The sequence below is a fragment of the Monodelphis domestica genome, chromosome 6 (assembly GCF_027887165.1).
Source record: "Monodelphis domestica isolate mMonDom1 chromosome 6, mMonDom1.pri, whole genome shotgun sequence".
Classification (NCBI taxonomy): Eukaryota; Metazoa; Chordata; class Mammalia; order Didelphimorphia; family Didelphidae; genus Monodelphis; species Monodelphis domestica.
In genome coordinates, this window is record NC_077232.1 from 309979475 (window position 1) to 309998566 (window position 19092).

General features: G+C 41.6%; 1 long non-coding RNA gene across 1 annotated transcript; it reads left to right on the plus strand.

The window, feature by feature from the left end:
• The first annotated feature begins 18329 nt into the window (after positions 1-18329).
• LOC130455259 (uncharacterized) lies at positions 18330-19092 on the plus strand. Its single transcript, XR_008913179.1, has 2 exons — positions 18330-18461; positions 18823-19092. It is a non-coding gene; the product is annotated as an uncharacterized LOC130455259 (long non-coding RNA).

The following is a 19092-nucleotide window of genomic DNA, read 5'->3' on the forward strand; positions in this document are numbered from 1 at the left end:
GTTGTGTATATTTTCCTCTATCTCCATCAATTTATGTATCCATCTCTGCCATCCATCCATGCATCTAGCCATCATCCATTTATTTATCTATTGATCTCTCTTTGGTTGATAGACTGGTAAGGAAGCAAGGATATGAAACAGAATGGAAGTTTCTCCTTTCATCAGTAGATGGCAGTGCAGACTAAGGCAAAGTGATGGGCTCCTGTGGCTTAATTGTCATGAAAACCATCCTTCTGATCACAGACAATAAAAATATAGTCACATGACACTCATTTGTGAATTACCTAGACCAATGATGTTACTTTGAACAAGAAGTCATAGTTTTAGAGAGAAGGAGCAACAGAGGCTATGAAGATGAATCCTTTCAATTTGTAGGGGAGGAAAGGGGGCAATGGAGACAGACATCTAGATGATGCTTGGTTGGGGGTCTCCAAGGTGGTTTGTTGCTCAGGGTCACCAGTTCCTTTGGATTCTAAGATTAAATAATTCTCTAATTTCATTGAGTCCAGAGATTTATATACCGAGTGTAACGTTTCTCACTTAAATCTGAATGATATAGACCAATGTTTTGTTCCTAAATGATTTTGGGGGGAGAGGAAATGGGGAGTCAGAATGGGTAGGAGGGGGGAGAAGGAAAAGGAAAGGGAGAAAAGGGGGAGTATTGAGAATATGTCCTAAACATAGAACAGACATAATTAAGGTATCTAAAAAATGCTAGAACTGAGCCCTATCTTCTTGGCTCAGGAAAATAGAGTCGATGATGTCTCCAAAACCTATAAAGTTTATCCTTCATCTTTTTTTTTTTTAAACCCTTACCTTCCGTCTTGGAGTCAATACTGTGTATTGGCTCCAAGGCAGAAGAGTGGTAAGGGCTAGGCCATGGGGGTCAAGTGACTTGCCCAGGGTCACACAGCTAGGAAGTGGCTGAGGCCGGATTTGAACCTAGGACCTCCCATCTCTAGGCCTGGTTCTCAATCCACTGAGCTACCCAGCTGCCCCCTATCCTTCATCTTTAGACAGAAGCTGATTTTAATGGATCCAGCCCAATAGGAACCTGTTGGCGAAGACGACTCCCTCCCAGAGTTAACTTATTGCTTGTCCCCCAAACCAACTCTAGAGTATCTCATTGACCTTCCTTCTCACCCAAGTCCCTCTTATTGAAATGTTTAAAAACCTCATTTAGTAAGTTGATAACAACTAGTATTTACGCAGTGTTTTAGGGTTTGCAGATCATTTTACATGGATGATTGTATCTGATTCCAAGGACAGCCCTGTGAGGTGGGTTCTATTATTATATCTCCATGTTATGGGGGAGGAAGCCAAAGCTGAGAAGTTAAGAGACCTGCCTAGGATCGCATAGCTCGTAAGGGTCTGCAGGAGAGTTCACACCCAGGTTTGCCCTGGTTCCCTGTGCCACTGAGGGCAAGGCCCCCTCAGGAGGAATGAAAAGAGACCAGCCGGGCTTTTCAAAATGAATTTAATCTTTTCCTCCTCCCTTCACTTAGCTGATGAATTTCTTTCAATTATGTCTTCATTTCAGAGGCTCCTAACCTTTACCGAGCCTCATTTTCTCCAACTTTAAAATGAGACGTTTGGAACGACACAGCAAACACTCAGTGGTCCCTTGGCCCTTCCTCAATGAAAAACGAGAACCAATTTCTGCATCTTGCTTCACCCCTCCAGGAGTAACTCTTTTGTGTGGGCTGGGGGGAATTCGGTCCCTTTTCCAGCCCTGGTAGCCCTTGAACACGTGACGACTAAAGCAAATGTCCAGCTTGGGCAAGTGTGGCTGGTTGTCCAGACCTCGCTGCCTCTCCTCTCTCCCGATCCTGAGATGGACGGTTCTAGCCTTGGTGCTGACTGCTGCGAGGGGCGCCCTTTTGACATTCCCATCTACTACAGAGCTTGGAGAAGATCCAGGTGGACGGGCTGGCTTGCCAGAAGAGATCAGTCAGATGCAGTGGGGCATATATATTGCCTTTCAGCGTTCCTAAAAGGAGCTTCATGCTCTGATGTTTCTCTCAGCCTCTTGCAAGAGGGTAAGAATAGTTAAAGGCATCATGTCCTCCTTTAAGCCAGCATCAATAAGTACTGTGAATGTGTGTGCTTTTTAGAATTTCTTTTGTGGGCAGGAAATAAATAACATTGAATATCTTTTTACTCCCATCTCTCTTTTGAGGAGTCCCTTGACACTAAGGCAGCCAGCCCTGGACTCAGGAAGACTCATCTTTGTGAGTTCAAATCTGGCCTCAGACACTTACTGCTTGTGTGACCTTGGGCAAGTCATTTCACCCTATTTGCCTCAGTTTCCTCATCTGTCAAGGGAGCTGAAGAAGGAAATGGCAAACCTTTCCTGTGTCTTTGGCAAGAAAACTCAAATGGAATCAGGAAGAGTCAGACATGATTGAAATGACTGAATAACAATAGATAGCAGCTTGTGCTTTGGATTTAAGTATTTTCCCCTGGAGCTCTGGGAGAGGAGGCTGAGTTGGCCTCTCCCAGTTTTAAACTGAGTCGGCATGGCTGCTTGGGCTCAGAGCTGAGTGCAAAGGGTACAGGACCCAGCCTCCTGAGCACAGGTTGCATTGGGGTCGTTATATGAGCAAATAGGACATGTATTCATTACAATCCCATGAAACGTGAAATGGGAGGTTGGATAGTTTGCCTGTAAAATTCGCTGAATAGGAATTCATCAGGGAATCGGGTTTCTAGTAACTTAAAAAATGGCCCATCTTTGTTTCTATTGCAGAATGCACTCGGGTCCCCTGGGGCTGTTCCTGCTGACTGGTCAGTGCAACATGTTCTACCGGAAGCACCTTTGCTCTTTATCCTTGCTCCTTGGGGCCGCTCTTAGGCTGGTGCAAAACGTGTCTTTTAAACTGGTCTTTGACCGGTGCCAGCTAGTGCCTCCCTTTGGCTTGGCATTAAGCACTCGCACTGTTTGACTTGAGTGCATTTATAGCATGGGTCCTATTACAAAAGATGCGTGCGTATCCATATCAGCAACCAGTAAAAGAGTCATCCTTATCTTTTACTGTACCCAAGGGTGGCCCCTCTCCCCGCTGCCGCTTAGAATCCCCATGTTGCTTCAAGGCTCCCTTGCATTGGTCCATAGACCACACACACGTGCCCATGCCCTTCTTCTTGTGTACATTGGCATGCGGCACAACACGTGTGCATTCCTCTGCTCACCATGAAATGCTATGCAAACACTTGCCAAATATCCTGTAGGTACCTTAACTCCAAATTGACCCAGACCTCCCATCCCTTCTTCCTTCCTTTCCCATCTCTGTGGAGGGTAACCAGAAGCTTCCCAGTCACCCAAGCAGGTCTCCTGGGTCTCAGCTCCCCATGTCCAATCTAGCTGCCCCGTCCTGCCGATTCTACTTTCATAACAGCCCCTCTAACACTGCCACTACCCCAGGAAGGCTCTCATCACCTCGTGCCTGGACTACTGCAATAATCTGCTGGCTGACCGTCCCGCCTTAACTCTCTTCCTACTCCAGTTCAATCCTTTCCTCAATCATCAAATTTGGCTTTTCGAAATTTAGGTCTGACCATTTATCTCCCCCATCAACCAAACTCCAGTGGCTCCTTAGCACCCCAGAATACAGTATAAAGTGCCTCGCTTGCCTTTTGAAGCCCTTCATAACAGAATGCCTCTCCGTCTTTCCAGGCTTCTCGCCCCTCTCTCCCCTCCGCGTACTTTGCCGGACCGGGACCGTGGCTTCCTTGCTCTCCTCTGGAGAGGTCTACGTCTCATGGCTTTCTGTACTTCACCGGCTGCGCCCTCTGCCCACCATCTTTGCTCCTCATCCCTGGGTTCCTTTCACTGTGGCCTCCTTAGAATCCCAGCTAAAGTCTCCCCTAGCTCAAACCAAAGAAGCCTTTCCTGACCTCTCCTTCTGGGCTGCTCCCCAGGCTATCCTGCATGGAACCCTTCTGTACTCAGCTGGTGGCATGTGGTCACCCACTTTAGGCGTTGCCATCCTTGAGGGCAGGGGCTGTTTTGCCTGTCTCGTATCCTCCGTGCTCAGCACATTTCTTAACATGAATGAGCACTTAGAAAATCCTTATTACTTGTCAAGAATATCAGTGATCATGTGTATATATTCGATATGTCTAATGAACACATAAATATAACACAATAACAACATCTAATATAATCACAAATTTTATTGCTATGATGATGATGACATGTATGTTCAGTAGGCATTAAATGTGAACATTTTCAACAATTTTGTTAATGCTACTCCACATATAAAAAGGCACCCCAAACAAACAAACAAAACCCCGAAACCACACCCATAACTAAGGGAACCAAGCAGAAACCCAGGACGTAGTTTACGGGATATTTAGGGGAGCTTTTGTTGTTGTTCAGCTACTTCAGTCAGGCCCAACTCTTTGTGACACTATTTGGGGTTTTCTTGGCAAAGACACTGGAATAGTTTGCCATTTCCTTCTGTAGCTCATTATACAGAGGAGGAAACTCAAACAACCAGAGGCGGGCAGTGCACCTAAGGCTGCATAGCTAAGAAGTGTCTAAGGCCAGATCTGAACTTGGGAAGATGCGTCTTCCTGACTCCTGGCTGACAGTCCATCCACTGTGCCCTCTCACTGCTTTTTAGGAGAGGTGACAAACAAAATAAAATCAAATGACGTTATGTAAAGAGACGGTTATGGGTCTTTAGTATGTTCCTCTCTACTTTTCCATACAGATCACGACCAGCTACAATGCAATGGGAGATTCTGATTCTGTCTCTTTCCTTTTTTGCATGCCTCTGGAGTTTTCTCCAGATAGATTATCTATCACACTCTCAAAACCACTCAGATACCTCACCTTCTCCCTATATTCGTTCACTCTACTTTGTGTTTGGTATACCATTGAGGGAGGGTTTTCTACTCTTCTATTTTTCTTATCTCCATCCCAGGAAATTCATACTGATTGGGAGAGGGGGTGATGGGAAAAGAACAAACAGGTGGTAAACAGATGAGTGAGTTTTAAGAAGGTAATTTAAATTTTTCCAGATCACATGCCATTATAATTTTAAATATTCATTTTCTAACATTTTGCAACCCATGGTCTCCCTTCCTTTCCAAGATGGCAAGTAATATAAGTTATATGTATATTATCATGTAATACATATTTCCATGTTTGCCATCTTGTGAAACAAGGCACATATTGTTTAAATTAGAGAAAAATTCATGGAGGAAATAAAGTGAAGAATGCTATGTTTCAATCTGCATTTAGCCTCTGTTCCTTCTATGTTGGTGGATATCCTTTTTCATCATGAGTTCCTTGGAGTTGTCTTGGATCCTTTCCTTGTTTTTTATTCCTTTTAAAAAAAAGTTTATTTAATTAATTAATTTAGAATATTTTCCCATGGTTATATGATTCATGCCCTTTCCCTCTCCTCCTCCCACCCCCCTGCTGTAGTCAACAAGCAATTCCACTGGGTTAGACATTGGTCAAGACCTATTTCCATATTATTGATATTTGCACTAGGTTGATCATTTAGAGTCTACATCCCCAATCATATCCCCATCAACTCATGTAATCAAGCAGTTGTTTTTCTTCTGTGTTTCTACTCCCACAGTTCTTCCTCTAGAGATAGATACTGTTCTTTCTCATAAGTCCCTCAGAATTGTCCTGGAGGCATTGCATTGCTGCTAGTAGAGAAGTCCATTACATTCGATTGTACCACAGTGTACCAGTCTCTGTGTACATTATTCTCCTGGTTCTGCTCTTCTTACTCTGCATCACTTCCTGGAGGTTGTTCCAGTCTCCATGGAATTCCTCCACTTTATTATTCCTTTTAGCAAAATAGTACTCCATCACCAACATATACCACAATTTGCTCAGCCATTCCCCCAATTGAAGGACATTCCCATATTTTCCAGTTTTTTGCCACTACAAAGAGCACAGCTATGAATATTTTTGTACATGTATTTTTCTCTATTGTCTGTTTGGGGTACAAACCCAGCAGTGCTATGGCTGGATCAAAGGGCAGACATTCTTTTATCGCCCTTTGGGCATAGTTCCAAATTGACCTCCAGAATGATTGGATCCATTCACAACTCCACCAGCAATGCATTAATGTCCCAATTTTGTCACATCTCCTCCAACATTTATTGCTTTCCTTTGCTGTCATGTTAGCCAATCTGCTAGGTGTGAGGTGGTACCTTAGAGTTGTTTTGATTTGCATTTTTCTAATTATAAGAGATAGTTTTGATTTCTTTATATGAAAATTGTCTATTCGTGTCCCTTACCCATTTATCGAATATGGGATGGCTTGATTTTTTTTGAACAATTGATTTAACTCCTTTAAATTTGAGTAATTAGACCTTCCTTTCCTTGTTGATAATAGTTAAGTCATTCACAGTCAATCTTCATTATTACTATTGTTGCTGTGTACAACATTCTCCTAGTTCTGCTCACTTCTCTTTGTATCACTTCATATAAGTCTTCCCTGTTTTTCTTTTCTTTTTTTTGGTTATTATTTTGCTTGTCATTTCTTATGGCACAATAATATTCCATTATGGTCATATATCACAACTTGTTCAGCCATTCCCCAAATGATGAACATCCCTTAAGTTTCTAGTTCTTTGCCATCAAGAAAAGCTGCTATAAACATTTTTGTACAGGTAGGTTCTTTCTTCTTATCTTTAATCTCTTTGAGATAAATATCTAGTAGTGGTATCTAGTAGTGGTCAAAGAATATGTATAGTTTGATGGCCTTTCTTTGGGAATGGTTCCAGTTTGTTCTCCAGAATGGTTATATCAGTTCATAGTTCCACCAACAGTGTATTAGTGTCCCAATTTTTCTATATCCTCTCCAACACTTATTATTTTCCTTTTTGGTCATGTTAACTAGTCTGGTGGATGTGAGCTGGTACCTTAAAATTGTTTTTTTTTAATTCTAAATAAATAATTTTTAATGTGTAAAGTGAGACCCCAGGAAGGTTGTCATTTCTCAAGTTTACACAGATAAGTAAACAGAGCTTAGAATTGTTTTAATTTGCATTTCTCTAATTAATAGTGATTTGTAGCATTTTTTCATATGACTAAAGATAGTTTTAATTTTGTCATTTGACAAGTGCCCCTTCATATCCTTTGACCATTTGCCAATTGGGAAATGCTTTGTATTCTTTTTAAAATTATATTTATTAAATATTCCCCAATTACATTGAAAAGTATATTTATTTTATGTATAATGTTACATATCCATAATGTAATACATATAATTTAATATAAATTATAATAAATATGCCTAAGAGAAAAATATTAATTTGACTCATTTCTCTGTACGTTTGTGAAACAAAATGTTTGTCAGAGACACTACCTATAAAGATTCTTTCCCAGCTTTTTAATCTAGGTTACATTGATTTTGTTTGTATAAAACCTTTTAAATTTAATGTAGTTGAAGTTATCTATTTTACATCTCATAATGTTCTCTATGTCTTGTTTTGATCTAAATTCTTCCCTCATGCCTGAATCTGACAGGTAAACTTTTTTGTGCTTCCCTAATTTGTTTATGGTACAACCCTTTATTTTTAAATTATGTATCTATTTTGCCTTTTCCTCAGTATGTGATGTGAGGTGTTGGTCTATGCCCAATGTTTGCCATACAGTTTTCCAGTTTTCCTAGCAGTTTTTGTCAGATAAAGAGTTCTTCTCCTGAAAGCTCAGATCTTTGGGTTTGTCAAACACTAGGTTACTGTAATCATCATGTGTTCAGTGCCTAATCGATTCCACTGGTCCATTATTCTATTTCTTAGCCAATACCTGATTGTTTTAATGATTGCTCTTTTATAATAGAGTTTGAGATCTGGGGCAATAAAGCTTCTTTCGTTCACATTTTTTCATTATTTCCCTTGATATTCTAGGTCTTTTTTTCTTCCAGATGAATTTTGGGATTATTTTTTTCCTAACTCTATGAAATAATTTTGGGTAGTTTGATTGGTATGGCACTGAATAAGTAAATTAATTTAGGTAGAATTGTAATTTTTAATTGTCATTTTTTAAAACCCTTACCTTCCATCTTAGAATCAATATGGAAAGTATTGATTCCAAGGCAGGAGAACATTAAAGGCTAGGCAATGAGGATTAAATGAATTGTCCAAGGTCATACAGCTAGGAAGTGTCAGGGCAAATTTGAACCCAGGACCTCCCATCTTGTGGCCTAACTCTCTATGTATTATGCTACCTAGCTGCTCCTTAGAATTGTCATTTTAATTCTATTGGCTCAACATACTCATGAGTAATTATAAACAGGCTGACCAGCGGCTGTTACATAAAAAGTTTTCCTTAGTGGGTTTGGGCTCGAGAAGGAGCAAGGAGTCTGAGAAAATGGGTGATAATTAAAGAGACACAGACAAGTTAATTTAAATGGGGAGCGGCGCTGGTCCCTGATAATATTTTCCTTAGAAAAATAATTAAGGGAAAATATGAGAAATAATAGAACACGTGGAAATAAGAATTCCGAGATAGAAAGCACGTGGCCAAGAGTGGCGCTAGGAAAGATAAAGAGAGACAGCAGGGAGAATTCCAAGGTTGCAGAAAACAAGAGAGACAACTGTGTGCCTCACCCCAGGCTTTATTGTGGATAGAGAGGTGATCAGTGAATACGTAACAAAGCATAGTTGATTCACACTGGTTGCATAGACAATGACAAGCTCAGAGTAGGTGGGGATTCACCTGACATGCACTTTTCAGAGGAACGAGGTTTGACAAGGTGAGGGCAAAGCCTTTGTGGCTTAGGCCCAATAATTCTCTTGCCCTTAGAACTGCCTATACATTGATCATTAACTGATCTGATCAAGTATTTACTACATCAGCCATACTTCCATGCCTGGCATGTTACAGCAATTAATGTTTTTCCAGTTTAGATTTGATTTTATTTGTATAAGAAGTATTTTGTAGTTGTGATCATATAGTTCCTAGGTTTGTCTTAGAAAGTAAAGAGGGTAGTTTAAATATTCAATGGACTGAGGCAGGGCATGAAACCATATGGTAGGAAAGGTACACAGACCCACCTGATCTCTACCAAATTACCTTCCAAAAAACTATGATATAATACCTCAAAATGAATTCTGGAGCACCATACCCCACCAAAAGATGATGTGAAATAATTCTTCAGGCCAAAACAACTTTGAAGGTTGGCACAAGAGAACTGGGGTGGAAGTGGAGTGAAAGCAGCACACTAATGCAGGTTCCACTAAGGCAATAGGCCTTGGGGGCAGTTAAATGAGCAGCAACGGCTTCTGGAGCTTTCACAGACAGTAAAAGGTGTCAGAAGGAGATTATAGGAATTCCTTTGCTGGCTTTGGCTGCAAGACTCTTGTTGCATTGCCCACATGAAGAAACAAATTGCAGTCTAGGGGCACAGTCTCAGGGTGTGGAGGAGCATTAGCAAACACCAATACTTGTGGTCACAGGGGTGCAGGGGACCCTGGTCACAATTACAAGGCAGAAAAGAGTACTTGTGGTTACTCATAAAAAATTCAGATCCCTATTGTCAGTACTGTGGTATCTCCCATAGTGAGAGAGAACATGGATTTTAGGAATCTCAAACTGGGCAAGCCCAAATGGCAAAGAGTTGCAGGGAGATGAATTTCTCCCCTGAATCTCAGGTAAGATAAGTAAAAGGAGCAGTGCATTCACCAAAAAAAAAAAAAAATCCTAAAGCTGAAAGCTGTTTGAAATAGGTAATGTACTGCTCTTTCATAGAATAAGCCATGCTTGTAATCAAGCATGAAGAGTATCTTCCTTCATCTTATTCCCTCCCCCCCTCCAGGTTCCCTGCCACATGGAGGCTAATTGTTGCCTAAGAAAAGAACACCCCAGTTTTTACTAGCTGGTTTGTGATTCCAAAGACACAGTGGCAGCTACCAGCAGCCTGGATCCTGGGGCTGGGCCTCGGTTTGGACGAGTTATCTGGGTTGGAGGCTGGGGCCTAATCAGGAGTAGAGTTGCTGGGGCCAGGGCCGGTGCCAGGTGAGTGATCTGGGTCAAGAAGGTCAGGAGTGGAAGGCTGGAGGCAGGAGCGGGCAGCAGGAGCGAGCTGAATCAGGAGAAGGGGCTTTGCAAGGGTGGGTGGGTGGATGGAGTGGGTGAAAAGCCTTGGAAGGAGAAATGTGGCTTAAAAAAATTATCTAGGCTATCTTAAAAAAAACGAGAAGTTCTCATCTGACTTGTGGTTGCCAAAAAAACTGTAAAAAAACAAATTATATCTCTAATAATAAAATATTATATTTTATGAGGTTTATTAAGGATCATTAGAAATCAAGGAATAAAGAGGATACAAAATAAAAACCATGTACCCATGGCTGGTTAGCCATTTTCAAATTTTCCCCACTGTACCACCATCACTGCTAATGCTACATCATGCAAGGAGAGAGGGGGGGGGGGGGGAAGAGAGAGAGAGAGAGGGAGAGAGAGAGAGAGAGAGAGAGGGAGAGAGAGAGAGAGAGAGATAGAGGGAGGGAGGGAGAGAGAGAGGGAGAGAGAGAGAGGGAGAGAGAAAGAGAGAGGCATTACTGCCAGTTAAATACCAATCGTGATATCATCAACGTGGAGACGCAGGAGAGATTATAGGGAATTCTGGGAAATACCAAGGACTTTTGGGGAATGAAGTCTAAGGTTCAAAATCTCCATTTATATAGTCAATTGTTAAAAAAAGGCATAAAAATCAATAAAGAGAAGAACTTCTTTAAAAGTATAATTGGCCAAATGGAAAAACATATACAAAAATGCACAGAAAATGATTTTTTTTATTTGAAAAATTTTATTTAATTAAATTAATTTAGAATATTTTTCCATGGTTACATGATTCATGTTCTTTCCCTTCCCTCCTCCTATTCCCTCCTGTAGCCAATAAGCAATTCCACTGGGTTTTACTTGTGTCATTGATCAAGACTTATTTCCATATTATTAATATTTGCACTAGAGTGATCATTTAGAGTCTACATCCCCATGGTTTCTACCAGGTTATCTAATAACTTTTCCTTAGCTAGATGGGGCCTATAAATTTCTAGGTGGACCCATCTTGCCTTTGCTCTTGGAAACATGGACTGTCATTACTGTCACTAAAAACTGCTATTATTGAAAGGAAGGCAACTTCCTTTTTTCCATATCTTTGCAAACTGATGACCTACACATAGTAGATCTGTTCAGATAGCCCAATAATGAGGCATTCCTGCATTCTTGATTGAATGCCATTCTTCATTGTGTACATTTCTTTTCTAAAAGGTCAAGAGAGAAAGGCTGAAATAAATTATTGCCCGAGTCTGATTTAGAACCAAATGCCTGGGATAGGAAAATGCTGATATGTTTTTTTAACCTGGGAAAAACACAGAACTACTAAAGTAGTCAGAAAAACCAAGTCTTTAATCAGGAGATAGATAGTGTTCAATATACAGCAGCCACACAGAGTCAAGTACCTCAAACCACATAGAGCCAAAGGCTCTGGCACTCTGGCAACAGTATCTCAAAGGGGATCGCCAAGCTAGATTATCCTCTGAAGCACCAAAGAATATGGGGAATTTATATACCTCCCAGGGAACTGGGGACAAGGAAGAATGATTGATTGCCTTTATAAATGGCTACAAAGAAATGAGAAGACCAAGTCAGGATTATCAGGGAGAGGCTGATGCTTTACAACATATACAAAGGGGAAAGATGCAACCAAAGGTTGGGCTACCTGGAAGAGGACTTTGATAGTAGTAGTAGTCTCTTGGTGACCGAGAATGACAATTGTCTTTGTGCAGTTTCACCTACGGTGTACCCTCATGTGGCTTTGGAGTCCAAAGGCTGAGGCACACAGTTTGTGGCACATGGGGCCTGGGACGCCAGTTGTTACGGGAGGTGCGGCTGTGGCCTGGTGTTGGCGTTCACACACAGCTGCAAGACGTTGACGTCGCTCATCTTCAAAGGTGGCGGCAGCATGGTGAATGTGGGTTCGCCAGCTGCTTCTGTCTGAGGCAGCGAGTTCTAGTTGCTTTGGTGTCATGCCAGCCCACTTCAGGTTGGACTTTAGCTGATCCTTGTATCTTTTCTTTGGTCAGCCTTGTTTCCCGAGTCCAGCTGGCCGTTCACCATAGAATACCTGTCTTGGTATTTGCTGTGGGTCCATGCGGATGACGTGTCCAGACCATCGTAGCTGGGTCTTGAGGACCAGGACTTCGATGCTGGTGGAGTTGGCTCTGTCGAGGACTTCCTGGTTGGTGATTCGGTCCTGCCATCGGATCCTCATGATTGACAGGAGGGAGGGTTGGTGGAATTGCTCCAGCTGTTTCATGTGCTTCCGGTACAGTGTCCATGTCTCACACCGTACAGGAGTGAGCTGAGGACCACTGCGTTGTACACTTTGAGCTTCGTTGCAGTGCTTACACCTCTGTGTTGGAGGACTTTGCAGCCCAGCCGCCCGAGTGCCTGGCTGGCCTTTTGGATCCTGGCATTGATCTTGTGGTCTAGGGACCCGTCGTTGGCGATGGTGCTGCCCAGGTACTTGAAAGTGTTGACGTTAGAAAGCTGCGTGCCGTCGATTGTAATGCACGTCTGGTTCGTTGGCCTCCCTGGTGCAGGTTGGAAGAGCACCTCTGTTTTGCTGAGGCTGATCGTCAGGCCAAACAGTTTTGTTGCGGTGGAGAACCTGTCCAAAATGGTTTGGAGATGATTTTCTTGGTGGGCCATGAGAGCAGTCATCTGCGAAGAGAGCTTCCAGGATGAGCCTCTCTGTTGTCTTTGTTTTTGTGGTCAGGCGACGAAGGTCGAATAGTGAGCCATCCAGTCGGTATTTGATGTAGATGCCCAGGTCTAGATCCATCACAGCATATCATAATACTTGGGTGAAAAATAGGTTGAAGAGTACCAGAGCTAGGACACCGCCTTGTTTCACGCCATTGGAGATGTTGAAGTGATTAGATGTCTCTCCACCAGACAGGACTTCCCTTGTCATGTCGACATGAAAGAGCTGGATCAGTTTGATGAATTTTGCTGGGCAACCAAGCTTGCTGAGGATCACCTACAATGCTTCCCTTTTCACTGTGTTGAACGCCTTTGTCAGGTCTATGAAGACAATGTAGAGACTCAGGTTCTGCTCAAGGCATTTTTCCTGCATTTGCCTCACTGTGAAGACCATGTCGATGGTGCTGCGATCTGGTTGGAAGCCACATTGTGATTCAGGCAGGTTCTTCTCTGAAACAGATGACAGGAGTCTGTTGAGTATAACACGGGCGAGGATCTTTCCGGCAGTGGAGAGTAGTGAGATGCCTCTGTAGTTGTCACAGGCTGCTCATGCACCTTTGTTCTTGTATAGGGCTAAGATGGAGGCATCTCTGAGTTCTGGGGGCATGTCTTCCTCTTCCCATATGCTGGTCAGCACTATGTGGAATGGCTATATGGACTTTGATACAATGGGAGAAACTACCAGGACAAAAGGGTACTTAACATTTGATTAGGTTTGCTAGTCCCACTTCAGCTGTGATTATCAATTGCTTTGAGGTCTATTGTTTAGTTTGAAACTCCTGAGTCTGAGACCTCCCTTGGGGTGAATTCTCATAGGGCAAAGGCAAACTTGGGGTCTCCAGATTTCAAATTGACATGCTATAGTCAATGTTCTATAAATCTTTGGAGCAGATGGGTATTTGTAGCTGAATTTTGTATCTGGCATGCTTAATAGACACATATAAATTTTAAATGTTCTATGTGAGTCATAGAGTTCTAGCCTTGGAAGAGATCTCAGAGGCATCTGGTTCAACACACAGAAACAGAAATCTCTTCTCCCATGCCCTGATAAGTGATCATCCATCCTTTTGACATGGGCACTGTACCCCAGAAATGCAGGCAAACTATTATCAGGGAAACTCCCATGCTCCCTTCCATCCTCATGATTCTGAACCTGGAAACACCCAATGACACCCCCTCTCCCCCAGGGTCCTGAGATGACTATCTACCTTTGAAAGTCCTCTAGACTTAAGATGGACAAAGAAATGAATCTTTATGCCTCTAGGCAGACCCTAGTCAGATGACCACCTCACCCCACCAAATGCCTGAGGGCTTACCACTCTAAGTCATGTCCCCACCAGGGCATAGCATCTGTTGTAAAAAGTATATAAACCTCAGAACTGATGTCATTCAGGGGAACAGCCTTTCCATTCATGCTGTCCTCCCAGGGAACTGCTCCCCATCTTGCTGTTCCACCTTGCTATCCTCCTGGCCATTTTCAACATTACTTTCTAAATTAATAAATCTCTTTTTTTGTTCTTAAGCTAAATTTTGGAGTCTTGCATTCTTGCAAAAGGTATCCTTCCTGAACCCCAGGGGTACACATCTACCCCCATAACACTTCATTTGAAAGACCTTTAAATGATGGGAAAGTCATCCCAAGGTCATCCATGTTGGGGCAGCTCTAATAGATGGGAATTTTCTTTTCCTGACACTGAAATTTCCAACTTTCTTGCTCTTCAGGATCAAGGAGAGCAAGTCTAATCTGCCTTTCACATGACAGATTTGTAGCTACTTGAAAGGAACTCTCATGCTCCTTCTCCTCCATCAGATCTCCTTCCTAGGTTGAAAGCAGGCTTTTCCCAGGGTTCTGGGTCTTCATGTAGATCACAATATCCAACCAAAATTAAGCATAATAACTGGAGATAATTGTCTAGTCATATGTGAGATCAAATTTGAGGGCTAACTCAGTTGCATGATTCAGACTGAAAAGTCAATCTTATGACTGATCACTCTGTTAATTTTGGCAAAAGCACAATATGGGCAATATGCACAAATCCAGTGTATTCCAGGATGACAAAAGATAGTTGGCAGAGAAAGAGGACATAGCCTTCTTTTTCTTCCCCTCTTCTTCATTTTATTCTAGCAGCATTTTAATGTAATGTCCTCTGAAGATTTCCAGAACCAGATAACAAAGATTCAATCAAAGTTCTTTCATCTGACCTCATCCACTGATGTACTGATAGACACCATCTGACTTTCCATTGTATATGAATATAATATTATAAATGCACTGAGGTCTCAGTGGGACATCTGGGCAGAGTCACAGAAGCTGAGAGCCTGAGGCTCTGAATACCTATAAATAACTGTTAATGAGGGAACAGGATGATTCAGGGAATTATATTGCATCTGTTTTCCATTCATTTTATCTGTTATATCTGTAATTTCCTTATATGCTGTAATGATCCCTTGTCTTTTCGTAACATTTGCCTTCAATTCAGCAATTTGAACTCTTAAATGTTGAGTCATATATTTGCCTCCTTTTGTTTTTTGACCATCTGTTGATTAACCCTTTTGAAGAGTATGGTACAATTTTCTTAAAAGAGCTGAAATATATGACAAAAGTAATAATTGACAGTTCATGTTTGAAGATTGTAGTATAGACAGTACACAGTATTTGGTATATATTTATACTCTTTAGAACTCCCTCCATGGTGTGTCAATCTTAATAGATCAGTCAAGATTTTAAAGTTTGAGAAAAATAAACTAGCCTTTAGAAAATGGGAAAGTTTCTAAAAATACGATCTGTAACAATCTGACTAGTAAGCTTCTATAATGGTTAAGTATTGTCAACATGGAATCCAGGAATCCCAAACTTGTGGCCTAGTGGGATCTGATGAACCCCAAGTTTAAGGACTAGTTTATAGGTTGGAGACCCCAAAGCTTGTCCTTGTTCCCTGTTCCCACGGGAATCTACCCTGAAGGGAATCCCAGGCTAGCAGTTTCAGACTGAGTGGGGGACCCTCAGGGGAATGACAATCCTAGTTGAGTGGGACTAAGCATATGCTAAGGACCCTCTCTGTTTTAGGTAGACTCCACTATTGTATCAGACCCTTTCCCAAGAAGACCCACACCTGAGCAGGAACCATCCTTTAGTATCCATTGTAAGTAGCCCCTTCTCTTACATAATAGCCTCTAGCTATGATTCCTTTCCCAAACTGGATTGTATCCTGTCAGTGTAGTTTGAACACTCCCATTTTCCTTGTAGCTATAGCAATGTCAATCATCTTTCCCTGCCCCTGGATTCCCCAAATGGTATAGAGATTCCCCAAATTCTTTTGTTCCCTGTAGATGTCATCTAGTGTGGTGGCACTCACAGGGGTCAGTGACCAGAGCAGCCAGAGATCAATCTGTGCAGTGGTGTGTGGTGCAAAGCTCTGTTGTTGAGGCCTACTAGCACTGAACCCCTTTTGCCCTTGATTAAAGAGTGAATTTGACTATTTAATAGTTCTGTGTTTTTTCCCAGTCAACAGTCTATTAATCAAATCTAGTGGAGAGGGAACTGAACTTGGACTCTGGAGGACTGAGTTTTAGACACTATGTGACCCAAAATAAGTCAACTAACTTCTTCATGCCTTGGTTTTCTCATCTGTAAAATGAGAGGTTTGGACTCGATAGTCTTTGTTGACTTGGAAAAACACAGAACCACTAAAGTTGTCATAAAAACCAAATCTTTAATCAGGATAAGAGAAAAGTTCTTAATATTTGGCCACCACACCAAGTCAAGAGCTAAATACCACACAGAGTCAAAGCTCTGGGACTCTGGAACTCAGAGAATGTACGACCAAAGATGGTTCTCTAAAGAGTAACAGAATTTAGGGGTTGTATATACCTTTTGGGGGAACAAAGGGCAGGGAAATATGATTGATTAGCTTGAATGACAGGAAGAGGCAGATGCTTTACACTAGCTACAAAAAAATGCTTCCAGCCAGGGGCTGCACTACCAGGGAGGAGTCTCTGATTGATGTCAATAAACTTTTAAAACAAAAAGGGTACCTAAGGCCTGATTGTCTACTAATCTTATCTAAACTGGGATCATTAAGTATCTCAAAGTCTATTGTTCAGTCAGGAGGTAAGGTCAGTCAGGTCAGTCTGGGGCTTTCCCCAAAGCAAGTTCCTAAAGGACAAAGGGCAAACTCAGGGTTTCAAAAAAACCAAAACAAAACACCACATTTCACACTTATAAAGTCACTTCCAATTTTAAATCTAATCCTTCCAGAGATTAGTAAAGACTGGGATCCTAGGAGGGAACAGAGTACCATCAGTTTTCTTATGGAAGTGTTTCATTTCTTGATGGTTTTAGAAGAGTGACCAGGCTTCCCTGACTGAGGAGAAAGAGGGATTTTTGATAATGAGGATGATGAGAAAGGATGGTGATATAGCACTAGTTGGAGACCAGGAAGAACTCCTAGCTTAGATCCTTATACATGGGAATTTTAATGTTTTAAGCAAATAAATAAATGTAAAACTTGTTACAATGTTTGGTTGAGGTGTGGTCTCAATGAAGGTTTTCCTCTTGTTCACTGTAACTGTATATATTTTCATAAAAATCTAAGACTTAAAATTTTGTTTGAGAAAAAATAAACACTTCAGGAAAGGGAGCTCTGATACCTCTTTGAATCTAGAAGATGAATTATTTGAAGAAGTCTCCATGAAGATGCCTGAAAAAACCTCCATAGCATCAGAAGACCCAGAATAAACCATGGAGCATAACTGATTGAACTGTGTGGGGTTGTAACACATTTATTTTGAATGCAAACTCTTATGCCAATTGGGACTGCCCCCAAATTGGCTTGTTGTCATTGCACTTAGCAAACATTAGCTTGCTTTCTCTTTCTCTCTTATTTCCCTCTTATCTCTATTGTAGTTTCCTTTTAGAAGGTACAATATTGTATGTACCTATAGTTAGAAAATCTTTAGCTGATTATGTCAAATGATCCATTGGAGAGATTAGTCTCCCAAAGGATCACAGGGAAATTATTTGTTCTCTTTGTCTTTTCTGAGTTTACACTTGTGAAAGGGAATCCTTTATTCTCTTTGTCTATTTTGAGCTAACACTTGGTTAACATTAACTTAAGTACCTCTACTTAGTACCTCATTAGATTATGAAGACAGGATTAACTCTCCTTTGTCTACCCTTTGATTGAATCAACAAAAGCTTGAACTAGGTGGAGGAGCTTGCAAATCACTTAGAGAATTCACACCCTCAGAAACTCAATTAACCAGGAATATGTGAACCCTTTTGATGAGAACTTACCCCTCCAGAAGGTGAGAAGTGGATCCCACAGACACTGTAGTGTCTAGGCAATTTGGAAACTGTGATTGGCCCCTGTGAAGAGGGAAAGGGGATAGAAGCCACCATAAAAGGCCTTGAATTTATGGAACTAGAGGAGCAGCTTCAAGAAGGAAGTGGACTTCAAGGAAAGAGTCAGCTTCAAGAAGGGGGTCAGCATCAAAAAGGAAATGGTCTTTGTAGCTGAAGTTTGCAAAGTGGATTGACAGCCCTCAAACCAAGATTCTACAGAGCTGGCTGGGTCAGAATTCTAAGACAGTTGGGGGGAACTGACAACTGTCTCTTTCAAGCTGGGATTCAGACAGAGAGACTGTGTGTCAAAGAGTCTCCCTGAAGAAATCATCTTTGAAGATGCCTGACTTGGATTATCTTCAAGAAAAAGTTGAGTGTGTGTTCTCCTTTCACACTGGCGGATAGTTATGAGTAGGGTGTGAACTTCCTCCCTTCCTGGATCTTGTAAGGACCATACTACATCTGGATTTTTCAGTCTGACCCTACCAAGGACTCTGGAGTTTGTGAGAATCTAGGCTTCTTTTGGACTTTATCTTTTGTTTACCTTTTAGTTAGTTAGATTAAGCTTAGATTAGAAACCTTAGTGTGTTAAACTCTGGATGGTTAGAGATAAGTCACTCCCTGATTCCCCTTATCCCTATTTGGTTTAATAAACCATATATATATTATTAGTGTGATCCATCTGTTAACCTTCCCTTTCCCTTTCCCTCCAAAAATCTCCTTATTACAGCTACAAGAAAAAGTTGGCCTTAGGAGTCATCTTCAGCTCAAGCCATCATCTGGACCTACCTCTTGGAGAGAACTTGGATGAGTGAATAGCTGGCTTTCCTTTCCTGTCTTCTGGAGAGTGTTTAATTCTGGCTGAAGGTCAACAAGTCCTGGCTAAGTTAAGCACTGGAGAAATATTTAGATAGATAGGCTAAATGTTTTCTTTACCTTTCTGTTTTTCTTTACTTTCACTCTTTCCACCTCTTTTATAAATAAAAGCTATTAAAAGTCA